Genomic DNA, 12,421 nt, shown 5'->3' on the forward strand with positions numbered 1-12,421 from the left:
TCTGTACAGGGGAATAAAACCAAGAGCAGCCTTTGGGTTAACAATAGTGGACTTTTGTTCTCCTAGTGAAAGCTTATGGGATTGGTGGCTGATGAGTCACCCTGTTCAGATCCATAGACAAAAGCTCTTCTGATTGGCTGTCAGTGGGTCAGGTTCCCACCCCACCTTATCTCTTTCACACCTTGTAGGCTGACAATGGGACTGGGTGTAGGACTTTGTTAGCTCACCCAGAGATAGTATGGCTCAAATGCAGTGTTATCCCTGTGCCTGGTGAGCTCTGTATCTCATTTTATGGATGTTAAATGAGAAAAACAAGATAGAAACCACATTTTCAAGGACCTAAAGGGAGACAACAAGCATGAGGGGGTGTTTTATGGAGATGGGAACAGGTGACTCTAGGAAGCTCACGTGTGCCCTGAAGAACTCAAAAAAAAAAAAAAAAAAAAAAAATCCTTTTCCAGAGCTACCTCAGTTGAAGATGGCATTGCAAACATGACTTTTACTTTGTGAGTCTTCAATGTGATTTGATGCATCTAAGAATAGAATTATGCTAAGATAAAGGCTTAAGCCATGTTTAGGAGCTGGGCGTGGTGGCACATACCTTTAGTCCTAGCACTAGGGAGGCAGAGGCAGGTGGATCTCTGGGAGTTTGAAACCAGCCTGGTCTACAGAGCTAGTTCCAAGACAGCCAGGAATACACACAAAGAAACAAGTCTTGAAAAACAAAAACAAAGCAAATAAAGGAAATGACCAGGAAAAATCTTTACGAGTTCTCACATTTGCTAACTGAAAGTGCAGTTTCTGTGGACAGCTCATCTGAGAAAATGTACTCTACCTTCTCACATAGAAATGGAGCTACCTGAGACCCAACAGGCTAAAGGACTTTATTTAATGGCACTTAGCAACCTTATTAGCAGGACTGCAATTAGAACTAGATCTTCTGGGTTCCAATTGTATCAGCAAAGATGCCTGAGATCTGATTCAAACCCTGGATGTAGGTAGTATTTAGCAGGCCCTTCAAACTTTGTGATCTAACAACAGGTAGTAAGGAATCCAACCTCACCTGCCCCCTGCAGGGCACTAAGAACAATGTATGCCAAGGCAGTCTTGCCACAACTTACAGAAGTCAGAGGGTAATGCTGCATCTCTTCACTTAACTAGAATTTGACATCATCTGTCTGAGAAGCAAACTCGACTTTGTAAATCAAATAATCACAATCAAACTTTGTTTTGTCATTTCCTATTACCCCTTCGTAGAAGCCTTTAAAGTAGTGTACAATAAATTCTTGCTGATTTGTGGAAGAACAAATGTTAACTTCAGCTAAGTGACAACAGAGCTTAGTTTAAGAAACTCTTGTGTCACAGAATGTATGACAGTCAAGGATAGTTCAACACTAATGTTGCTTATTCATTTATTTTTCATATCGTGGATGATGCTTTCATTTTTTTTTTTAATATCCAAGAGGTAAATACTTCCTTGCTTGTCAGGAAATATTTTCAAGGGGGAGGTTACAATATTCCCCATTTCTGATCCAGACTCAGTTCCATGTAATTCAACCAAACACAAGCACACTCAATGACAATGCATTCTGGTTCCCTCTAAACATGCCATGTCTAGGTTGAGAAATCATAGGAGACCAACTGTCTTTCTGAAATGTGTAGACAACATTCAGCATTCTTTTTGACATAGTGAGAAAGATTTGCTTTAGGGCTTGTAATTCTTACAATTTTTAATTGTGTTCAATATATGTAAAAATAAGCCTTTTGGAGTAAAAAACATAATAGCTGTTGGTGTCTCATAGTGTTCTCCAGCCACGGTTGCTGTTTACCTTCAAAACATCATCCCTAAAGAAGCTCTATTGTTCTCCAAAACTTCTTATATAAGAATAAATGCCTAGGCCAAAAGCCCAGGACCCTTCCCTGACTAGCTCATAACTTAATCATCCTGTAACTCTGTTCTAGGTTCTGCCACGTGGTTGGTTCCCACGTGGTTGGTTCCCACGTGGTTGGTTCCCACGTGGTTGGTTCCCACGTGGTTGGTTCCCACTTGGTTGGTTCCCATGTGGTTGGTTCCCTGGTCCTCAGTTTTTTGCTGCTGTTCCAGGATTCCAGAGCAAATCTTCTCCTGTGCCTGTCTCTGTCCCAGAAATCCAATCTCTCTCTACCAGGATGTCTCACCTTCTAATCCTCCCTCAGCTCATTGGCCAAAGGCTTTTCATTGACATGTGGAACTTTAATCCATTGCACAAAAGATCCCCTCTACACCCCATATTCACGCTTTCTTCCTTTGTGTTTCTATGTATTTCCCTGTATGATCCAACTTTATTGTCCTATCATTTTGTCTTTTTTAGTGTTGTGCCAATTCTGAGAATTGCAGTCAGTTTGTATTTATTTCATTGTTATCAAATAGAGGGATTAAAGAGGAGTTAACTGATTTGCCATAGGTCACTCTGAGAGGCATTGGCCTACTGTGCCAAAATTATAATAGATCCTGGTAGATGATGCATGTGCTCTGGAAGGAGAGGAGTACAGGTCAGAATTGATCTGTTCACTCATATTAGCTAGTTTCCAGATACACTGTTGGATGGGCAAAAAATGCTCACCTGTTCATTAACAAAAAACCTGACTGCCCAGAGTGCACGAGCTCCTTGGAAAAGCATTCTGATTGATTGCTGTGTGTACTTGAAAATCATGGCATGCAATATAAATATATTCAAACACAGAGCAAGGTGTGGGCAGTGAGGCAGGGGACAGATCTATCTCTCCCCCCCCCCCAAAAAAAATTTGTTAACATATGAAAGCCAGAACTCTTTAGCCAGATTGGTAGTTTTCTCCTTAAAAGCCTTTGAACATGGCTTAACAACACAGCCTGACATCCACAGGGAGCTCATCTCATGGCTATTGAGCTAGTCAACAGGGCTACTTAAAAGCCTCTTCATCAAGAGATCTGAAAATGTGCCCGTATTCAACCCCGCTGTTGTCTCCGCTGAGACATGACCCTTGATGCCTTGATGTCTAGCCAGTCCTTGTCTGCATGCAGAAGACAGGCTGTAAACAGAGTGCTAGGTTTTGAAATGAGCAAAGTGGGGAGACCTAGGTAGGTCACTGTTGCTGCTGTTAAATAAATAAAACTATCTTGGGGATACGAATACACATTTAGTTTAACCCATTATTTTTGTTGTTGTTGTTGATGAAAAGAAATCAAATTATTCATGGATCTAGGACCTGGGAAACCTCAGCCACTCCCCAATATCATGGTCTGCCTCAGCCTTCATGATAAGGAGTTTCAGGTTATTCTATTGAAATCCAGGGACCAAAGAGTGTTTGTTATCTGTTGCTTTTCAAAGGCCTCTAAGCAGTGAAACATTATCTGAGAGAGTGAAAGAGACACAAGACCAGACTAGCAGGTGTTGATCCAAAAAAAGGGGGGAAATATTCTCAAAAAGAGTCATCGTCAATTGATTACAGTGCCTTTCGGGTAGGGAAGGCCTAATAAATGGACCATGAACCAGCTATGCCTTAGACTCATGGAAGATAACCAAACTTGCAGATGGTACTGTATGCATTCTAAAAGAAACATTTCTATGAAGACATTAAATTTTCCCATGGAGCAGGAAAAAGATGTTGTGAAGGTTAATGACAAATTAATACTTTGTAGTTTGAATAGAGATATTTCAGTTTTGGGAAATTTGCAGCTCTATAGTTTGTAATGGGGTCATGAACTACTATGCCCTTTGTCTGTCCCTTGGTTAAACGTTTTCCTATTTCTTTTGCACAAGAAAAGGACTCCTGTTTGATATTAAGAGGGAATAGGGAAAAAATTCATTGGATGTTCTTATCTGATGTCTAAATTCTGCAATAGGCATGAGATTTTGCTTCCCCAAATTGCCTTAAGTTTTGAACGCATGTACATTATACATTAAATGATTTTTTTAAAACTGTTTTCCTCAGGAGGCTTCCCAAATTTAACTCATACATAGTCCATTTTGATACAATGTTATACAGAATTTATTTGAGTTGAGATCTATTTCAGTTCCTCTACATATATGGTGGTATGTGTCAGGATACAGAGGGCTCATCCCCAAAGTTGGGGTCAAGAAGCGATCTGGTCATCTAGGAGAAGTTCAATAAAGATTGGTTGCCTTAGCTCAAGGGTTGTATAATTTCTGCTTTCATTTTTTTTTTTAATTTTTTTTTTCCGAGACAGGGTTTCTCTGTATAGTCCTGGCTGTCCTGGAACTTACTCTGTAGACCAAACTGGCCTCGAACTCAGAAGTCTGCCTTCCTCTGCCTCCCAAGTGCTGGGATTAAAGGCTTGCCCCACCACTGCCTGGCTTTCTTTTTAAATTTTACATATGCATGACAATGTCAGAGCAAAGCACTACCTACAGAGTCAATGAAGGAAGGAGGAAAAGAAAGGAGGAAAAGAAAGGAGGGCAGGTGGAGAGAAAGAAACAAGGGGTGAGAAGAGGATGTACTGAGCAGAGGATGAGGAGGGAGAGAGGGAAGAAGGGAGAGAGAGAGAGAGAGAGAGAGAGAGAGAGAGAGAGAGAGAGAGAGAGAGAGAGAGAGAGAGAGAGAGTTAACTTCTTACACTGGCCTTTGTGCTGCTGAAATCATACTAAAACAGTTTACATTCTCTGTCTTTTCCTTCCTCTCTTCTTTGTTCCTTTCATTTCTTTTCTTTCATTTCTTTTGAGACAGGGTCTTATTGCATAGATCTGTGCCCTGTAACTCATTAGAGATCTGCCTCTGCCTCTTTCTCTGCCTCTCTGCCTCTGCCTCTCTGCCTCTCTGCCTCTGCCTCTCTGCCTCTGCCTCTCTGCCTCTCTGCCTCTCTGTGCCTCTGCCTCTTTGCCTCTCTGCACCTCTGCCTCTCTGTGCCTCTGCCTCCTGACTCTCTGCCTCTCTGCCCCTCCTCTGCCTCTCTCTCTGCCCCTCTTCCCCTCTGCCTCTGCCTCTGCCTCTGCCTCTCTGCATGCCAGGATTAAAGGTGTGGGTCAGCTTGACCAGCTTTGGTTTACACTTCTGGTGTGGTGTGAGAATAATAATTGCTTACCACTTTCATAGGCGATGGAAGCATCATGTCTCTTATGGGTCTTTTCTACAAAACGATTGTAGTCCAAATTAAGCTCTGGAGTCTTGGATGGCCAATAATCAAATAGGGATGGAGCACATGGCTCTACTGACTGCACCTGGGAATCATGCCGCTCTCCAACCCCTCTGCTTCCTAGACTTGCATCTGAACTGTTGGATTGTCTCAATGTCTTCTTTTCCGTAGTTCCTTCAGTTAGGGCATTTTGTATAATCCTGTCTGAATCGCTCTGCCCTCCCTCTGTATTTGACTAGGTAAACTTATTCATTTAATAGTCATTGAAGCTTGAACATGAGCAGTTGCAGTCCTGTGGGTCATGTTTCAAAGGCTGCATGTGCTGGCTCTTATGAAACTGAGGTTCCAGTAAACAGGAACAGACTATAAATCCTACTATCTGTCTGCTTAATTACTGTGTCCTCTGCAAATTTTAACCCAAGCCTTGCTTCTCTCTGGGACAACTTTTCTGCAAATTGTTTCCAAATGCTGAATGTCACATTTCTCTGTTGAAAGTTTCTGTATTATAATGCTACATATATTTATGTATTTAATGAAAGCTTGTGTTCTCCACAACTGAGGGCACTGCATGAGGAGAGACATTAGCCCCTCCTTCCTCCAGCCTTCTAAGCCTTTAGCAGTACATGCACACAGTACACATTCAGGAGATGCTTCCTGCATGAAAATCTGTGTGTGTTCACAGAGTTATCCTGCAGGGTTTTCAGGTGAGCTTCAAGCCTCCAGAAAGAAGTGTTCTATAAGACACTGTGCCCCGAAGCCATAACCAACTATAAAATGCAGCTGCATTAGCAGAAATTCAAAATGAAGGAGACAGAGTAGGTGCCTGCTGGAACGCACTGACAGGTCAGCTTATAAATCCAACTGAGAAGTGGAAAGGACAGCAGGAAGAAACTAAAGAGTTTCAGAGACAAGCCAGTTCTCCATTTGTTTACCAAGGGCCACAATCAACTCTTTCCTGGACTGGGGACTCTCCCATTCAGACTTACTATGGCAGCCTTGAAAACAAGTTTCTACGTAGATTTGTTCTATAAAACTGGCTATCAGATTTTTTTTCCATCGCATAATTTAACATCACGCTCCAGCTTCTATTGCCTCAAGATGTCTGACCTGTTTTCTGGAGGGACTCACATAAACTCTTAGGGACTTACACTGTGTTTTGAACTTAGGTTCAATCCTACACTTTGGTGTACAAATAAAGGCAAGGGCTGTCTAACAGCAGCATGTGGTGTGGTCTTGACAAAGCGCTGAGGTAAACCGTTGAGAGAGATGTAATATGCTTATGTGTGTTGTGCTGACTTCTGGCATAATGGTTGTATTGTTAGAACAGGGCTATGATGCTGTGATACAGTTTGAATATGAAGTGTCCCCACTGATTCGTGTTCAGCATGGGATCCTTAGCTGGACCTGGTTTTATGGTAGTTCCAGAAAACTTACCTGGTGAGGCCTAACTGGAGAAAGCAGGTCCCTGCAGGCAGCACCTGTTTGACATGAGCTGAAGAATTTCCTCTGCAGTATGTTGCAGTTACCATGATATTCTGGCGAAGACATTGGGGTCAAGTGACTGAGGGCTGAACTTCCTAAAACTACTAGACTAATTTAATAATTCTCGTTAGGTTGTCCTCAGGTATTTGTACCACAGTATTTAGGAAAGTAGCTCACATAATCTTTGGATATTGTTACAAGGCAATGATTAAAACAACAATAACATTCTTACCACTGTGGGTGGCTGTGAGGTAGGTCAGTGGTTAAGCTTTGGTTCTTGAAGACTGGGGTGTGATTTCCAACACCCACATACCAGTTGATAGCTGTTCAACTCTAGTTCCAGGATGCATATAATATACAGATATAAATGTGAGCAAACCACTTATACATATAAATAAATCCATATTAGAGACTTGAAACAACACCTAACTAAGAATACACTTGACCATAGCAGTCTTTGTCCAATTCATGTTATGAACAGGATGGAACTAGGTCACAAAAGTAGCCCCGTACAGTCTGACTTTGTTTTCCTCAAAAAGTGGCTTCAATAAAGTCATCCATCCATCCATCCATACATACATACATACATACATATATACATGTTACTTTAAATAACTATTGTTGATTTTTGCCATATATAAAACAACTGTTTTATAAAGATATATGCAAAGATTATTTTGGGGCTGGGGAGATGGCTCCGCAATAAATTGTCAGCAGTGCAAACAAGACCTGAGCTGGACTCTCTAGAACCCACAGCAGGTGTGAGCCATAGCTGTAATCCTAGCATGGGAGGGGACCATAGCAGGAGACAGGTAGACTCGTAGAACTCACTGGCTAACTAACCTAACTAAATTTATAAAATCTATGATTAATGAGAGACACTTTGGTCTTAGTGTTTTATTGCTTTACATGACCAAGGTAACTCTCATAAGAACAACATTTAATTGGGGCTGGCTAACAGGTTCAGAGTTCAGTCTATTATCATCAAGGTAGGAGCAGGGCAGAGTCCAGGCAGGCATAGTGCAAGAGGAGCCGAGAATTCTACTCTTCATTTGAAGGCCCCTAGGAGAAGACTGGCTTCCAGACAGCTAGGACAAGAGTCTTAAAGCCCATGTCCACAGTGACACACCTAACTCCAACAAGGTCATACCTCCACAGTGACACACCTACTCCAACAAGGTCATACCTCCAAATAGTGCCACTCCCTGGGCCAAGTATATTCCAACCACCACAAAATACTACTTTCAAAAATAAGGGGGAGAGTGATCAAGAAAGATACCCAATCTCTGACCTCCACAGGCATTAATACATGTGTATGCACTCACAAGCACATGTATACCCACATGGACATATTCACATACCATATACAGTCCTTTGTTTGTGTTCATTTTTACTGGCTTGGGGTTTTCATCCTGTAATATGAAATTGTTTGTGTAATTGAGTATGTTAAAGTTAGACTATATAATAAAAAAAAAAGATGTATAAACACCTTAAAATGGAAAGCATTCCAATCTTATTAATTCTGTGTCTGGTTCAAATACTCCTTAGGATTGTCAACAACCAAAAATTCTGGAAACAGTACTGGTTATTTTCTATTGTTTGTCTAAGAGAGGCCACCGTGGTCCTCTCATACCTAGGCTTTGGGGGTAATATCAGAAGTCACCACAGAGACTGGCCAGGACAGGAGGAGACAAGGTGTTCTAGCTTGATTTCATCATTCAACAGCGGGAGTCCACTGAGCTCTAAATCCACAGCTGCCATCACTTTCAGATCAGAAATCTTTTAAAGTATAAAAACAAACATCTGCCTCTATACTGAAAATACACTTTTCTTCTTATCATTATTCCTAAAATAATATGAATTTACCATGTACAATGTATTGTTAATCATGAGTAATCTACAAATGACTGAAATATGCATAAGATGTGTGTATGCATATAAAACATGCATAAGGATACAAATACAAGGCCATTTCCCATAAGCCATTTGAGCATCTAAGACTGAAGCATCTGAGAGGAGCCTAGAAATAATCTCCTGTGATACAGAGAGATGACTGGGTATCAGAAAACACATTACAAATCAGAAATCCACAGAATTTTTCATATGCCAGTTAAAATAAGAATGAGTTTTTCTTAGACATTATCAGTTAGGTGGTTTTCATAGGTGTTGAAGGAAATTAAAACCAAAGTAGGCAAACAGCACATTTTCAGGAGACAATCTAAGACTGTGGTTCATATGTCCATAAGTCTTCCTATAATTCTAGCCAAGTTCTAATTAGCTTTCTTCAAATTTTGTGTTTGGTGAAGGGAATTCATCTTTTTTCGTCTCCTCCTAAGTTGACCTTTTATACTTATTCGCAATAATGCCAGACCAATATGTTTACCCTAGCAGTCATTTGATATGATAGCTGACACCAAGGGAAAAATAATGTAGAAAAGTGAACTTATAAGACTATTAAAGTTATTATATCAGACAAATAACGTACCCACATCCTAAGCCTTGGAGATAAAGCACTTCAAATTTGAAGCTATGAAACCCCAAGTGGAACATGAGAGGCCTTTTGTTTGTTTGTTTTGTTTTGTTTTTCCTAAAAGGAAATAAAAACCCCTTCTCCCCACACAGGGATTATTATTAGCAAGGCTGTTCCTGTCATTAAAATACTTGTGTAATAATCACTTTTGTCTTTAATGAAAGAGCCTAAAAGATTGATTCGGTTTCATCTTTGGCTGGCACCACGGTTTGTTTGTTGTTTGGTAATTTGCTTCATGAAATGCATGAGGCTGCCTCTCGTTTCCATGAGGGCTTTTGTTCAAGCCTAACCATAGTTCTAACTGTCTGCTCCAGCTAGGGGCTCACAGGTACACACAGGTATTGGGCCCCATTGTGTGGGACTGTTAATGTCATTTAGGGGAGCAGATTTTAGTCTCAAAGATCCACCTCTTTCAGAAACAAAGGGGGAGGGTAGTCAAGAACGAAGAAGTACACACCTGCAACCTACTTCTTTTTGAAGCGAAGCCTTTGAGCAGATGGAAGATGAGATAGGAAAAGAAAACAGGCCAATTGCCAAGAGAGGTTTGTTTACAATACAGGCAAGTTCCTTCAAAAGTCGAGAGGAGCTGTCTCCATAGAGATGAAGGGAAATACTGCTGCGGGGTTCCACAGAACAAATTCCTACTACAGATGTACCTGGATTCGGAGATAATGGAGATGGGAGGGGGAAGAACTTCAAGTTTAAAGGGAAGCTTCTCTCTGGAATTTTGGAGGATTCCTCAGAATCTTACAGGTTCTTGACTTGGGGGATGCAAAGTCTTCGAGCAAAAGCTGTGCGCTTGCCTTTTCTCTCTGCTGAGCCGGTGTGGTTGGTGTAAGTGAGTCTGATTGTTCAAGGGAGGAGAGCACATGATACAGTGTATCGTGTACCCTGGGACGGTAGTTAGTATGTATCAGCAATGTACGATACATTTCAACTTTGAGATGCTTGTGAGACTACTGGACGGTAATTACCCTTCTTTTGCAAAACCATTTATTAGGTGTATACATAATGTGGAGGAAAAGGTGTTTGTGACTCAGCACACAGTAGGGGGCCAGAGGACAACAGTGTGGAGTTGGTTTGAGGGATCAAACTCAGGTCCCCAGGTTTATGAGCCTTCTCTCAAGGCCCTAACTACTACTATTTAAAGCAAACCAAAAAGTCCTTTTTCCTGCTGATTTTAGTAGTCCAGGTACAGTGATTATGGCAGTAATGTGTACACAGCACACCAGGGTACAAATGTCAGCCCAGCCCCCAAAGACAACAGCCCGGCCCCCAAAGATAAAAACAAAAAGTCCACATTAATTATTATTTGTTATCAACTTCAAAGCCTACCTAACCTTTAAAGCCTGGGACGGAGCTTAGTGGTAGAGAGCTTGCTTAGCGTGTAGAGAAGATCCTCAATAAATAAATAAATAAATAAATAAATAAATAAATAAATAAATAAAAATCTGAACTTTAATTTTAACCACCATGGCTTCTTTACCCCTTACCAATGTATTTTCACCACAGGTTATTTCCAGAGGTGTATGTTGTTTCTTTTTTGAAATCCAGTACTGACTACATTTTCTGAATGCCCTATTACAAAGTGCTTAGTAAGCTGTTCCAGGACCTCTTCCTTCTAGCAGAGGGTTCCAGCAAAGGATGATGTCACCCCTTCCCTGTTCCACCTCTCAAGCTTTCATCCCACCGAGGTGCTTGTTAGTCTTTGATTGAACAAAGCAACACCTGTGTTTTTTAACTTAGCTTCAAACCTGTTTCCAGTGCATCTCTTCTGCGGCCTGCAAGGACTGTTTTCACTGACAACACCTAATTACAACATCACACAGGTGGAGGAGGCACTGTCTGGAAGGTGTAGAAATCTCTTACCTCTTGCTTGGATGCTGGTGATCAGAGAGTAACACTTTACCTAGCATTGCAATGCAGGGATCCGGTAAGACTAGTAACAAGCCAAGGAAGGGAATTTGGATTTCTCCTGTTCGCCCTGAAATTATCCACAGATAACTTCTAAAGTTACTTAGCCTGCTCTAAATTTACTTTTTAAAATTCTGCCTCTCAGATGTTGGAATGATAAGTATCTCTCTAGCCCCTTTAATCTTGTTTTTCTCTAAGAATCAAACACAGTTCATGTAATCATATGCCTATGCTATGAAAGGGCTCAGAGACTTCTAGAAGCTACTGAGAAATCATCCTTATTGTCTCATTTCCTTTCTCCCATTTCTTGCCCACTATCATCTGTCACCTATGCACAGACATTTTCCTCCCATGCATGCTGTCTTTGATATACATACTGGTGACCCCTCTGCCTCCAACATGGATTCAATAGCTTGCTATCTATGAGACTTCCAACCCACTTTCCAGCTCCTCTCAGTGGCTATACTTTTTCCCCCCATACTGAGATCTTCTCTAGAGAGTAAGCTCAGGATCTGCATTGTTGGAATTACTCAAAAAAATTGTTACTTCTTTGTGCATCTAATCTTCATTCACCAAGGCCAAACAGAGGACATTTGTTAAAAAGGTGTTCAGTGTGTGAGGGTAGACCATATATGAGAAATGGAATATCCTGTCTTGTAGACTCTGTTAAATGATTTTAATTTCCTGGCTGATTACTGTCTCCTTTCCTCACTCTTTCAGTGTTCTCTGTATGCCTCTACCTATGCCAATCTTGGGAGAGATGCTTTTCCAATCTTGCATCATCCTGGGCTTCTGCAAAGAGCTCCATGTAGCTTCACTCATGGTTGAAAGGTATCACCCACTTAAAGCCTTGTTTGTGTTCTATTCTGCATCGCTGGAACTTGGAGGTGGCAAGCAGCACAAGGCTGATGGGTGTGATGGGATGTTACTCACCTAATAGGTCCCAAGGACATTACTGGGGTTTCTTGTGTTTTTAAAAGACAGGATTCTGAAATGTGCCCCACATGAGATTGATGTGAGTGTAACCGAGTGAGGAATGGGCTCTCTGCCGTTCTTAGTCTTCTCTCCACTGTCTATTATAGGTTTGTAGAAGAGAAAGACTGCCTTTCACTGTTGTTGTTTCTCTGACCTAGTAAGTGAAAAATTAAGAAAGTTTTGGGATTTCACTGTAATATGTACTTAGAGAAAAAAGAGAAAAATCACTATCATATTGTGTTGCACCATTTTATCACTATAAGGGAATGCCTGAGGTAGGATGAAGATGAGAGATTGTATGTGAGAGAGAATGAGTGAGCAAGGGAGAATATTTAGCCTGGGGAGGACCCTGGATGTCCTATCTTATTTCTCCCTGTCTTATTTCTTTGGGAATGCATCTCTTATTGCAC

General features: G+C 41.1%; 1 long non-coding RNA gene across 6 annotated transcripts in view; it reads right to left on the minus strand.

Moving 5' to 3' along the window:
- Nucleotides 1–9,773, minus strand: part of LOC116085019 — a 45,886-nt gene extending 36,113 nt beyond the window's left edge. For 5 of the 6 annotated variants that reach the window (XR_004116360.1, XR_004116359.1, XR_004116357.1 and 2 more), the window contains exons 1-3: nt 9,580–9,773; nt 7,954–8,004; nt 6,825–6,925 (exon numbers count right to left, since the gene is read on the minus strand). This is a non-coding gene — a long non-coding RNA (uncharacterized LOC116085019). Of the gene's footprint in view, nt 1–6,544; nt 6,646–6,824; nt 6,926–7,953; nt 8,005–9,579 lie in introns of all 6 variants that reach the window. The other variant, XR_004116358.1, reaches the window with a different exon arrangement.
- Between the last annotated feature and the right edge of the window lie 2,648 nt (nt 9,774–12,421).

This window comes from Mastomys coucha, unplaced genomic scaffold, assembly GCF_008632895.1.
Source record: "Mastomys coucha isolate ucsf_1 unplaced genomic scaffold, UCSF_Mcou_1 pScaffold9, whole genome shotgun sequence".
Taxonomy (NCBI): Eukaryota; Metazoa; Chordata; class Mammalia; order Rodentia; family Muridae; genus Mastomys; species Mastomys coucha.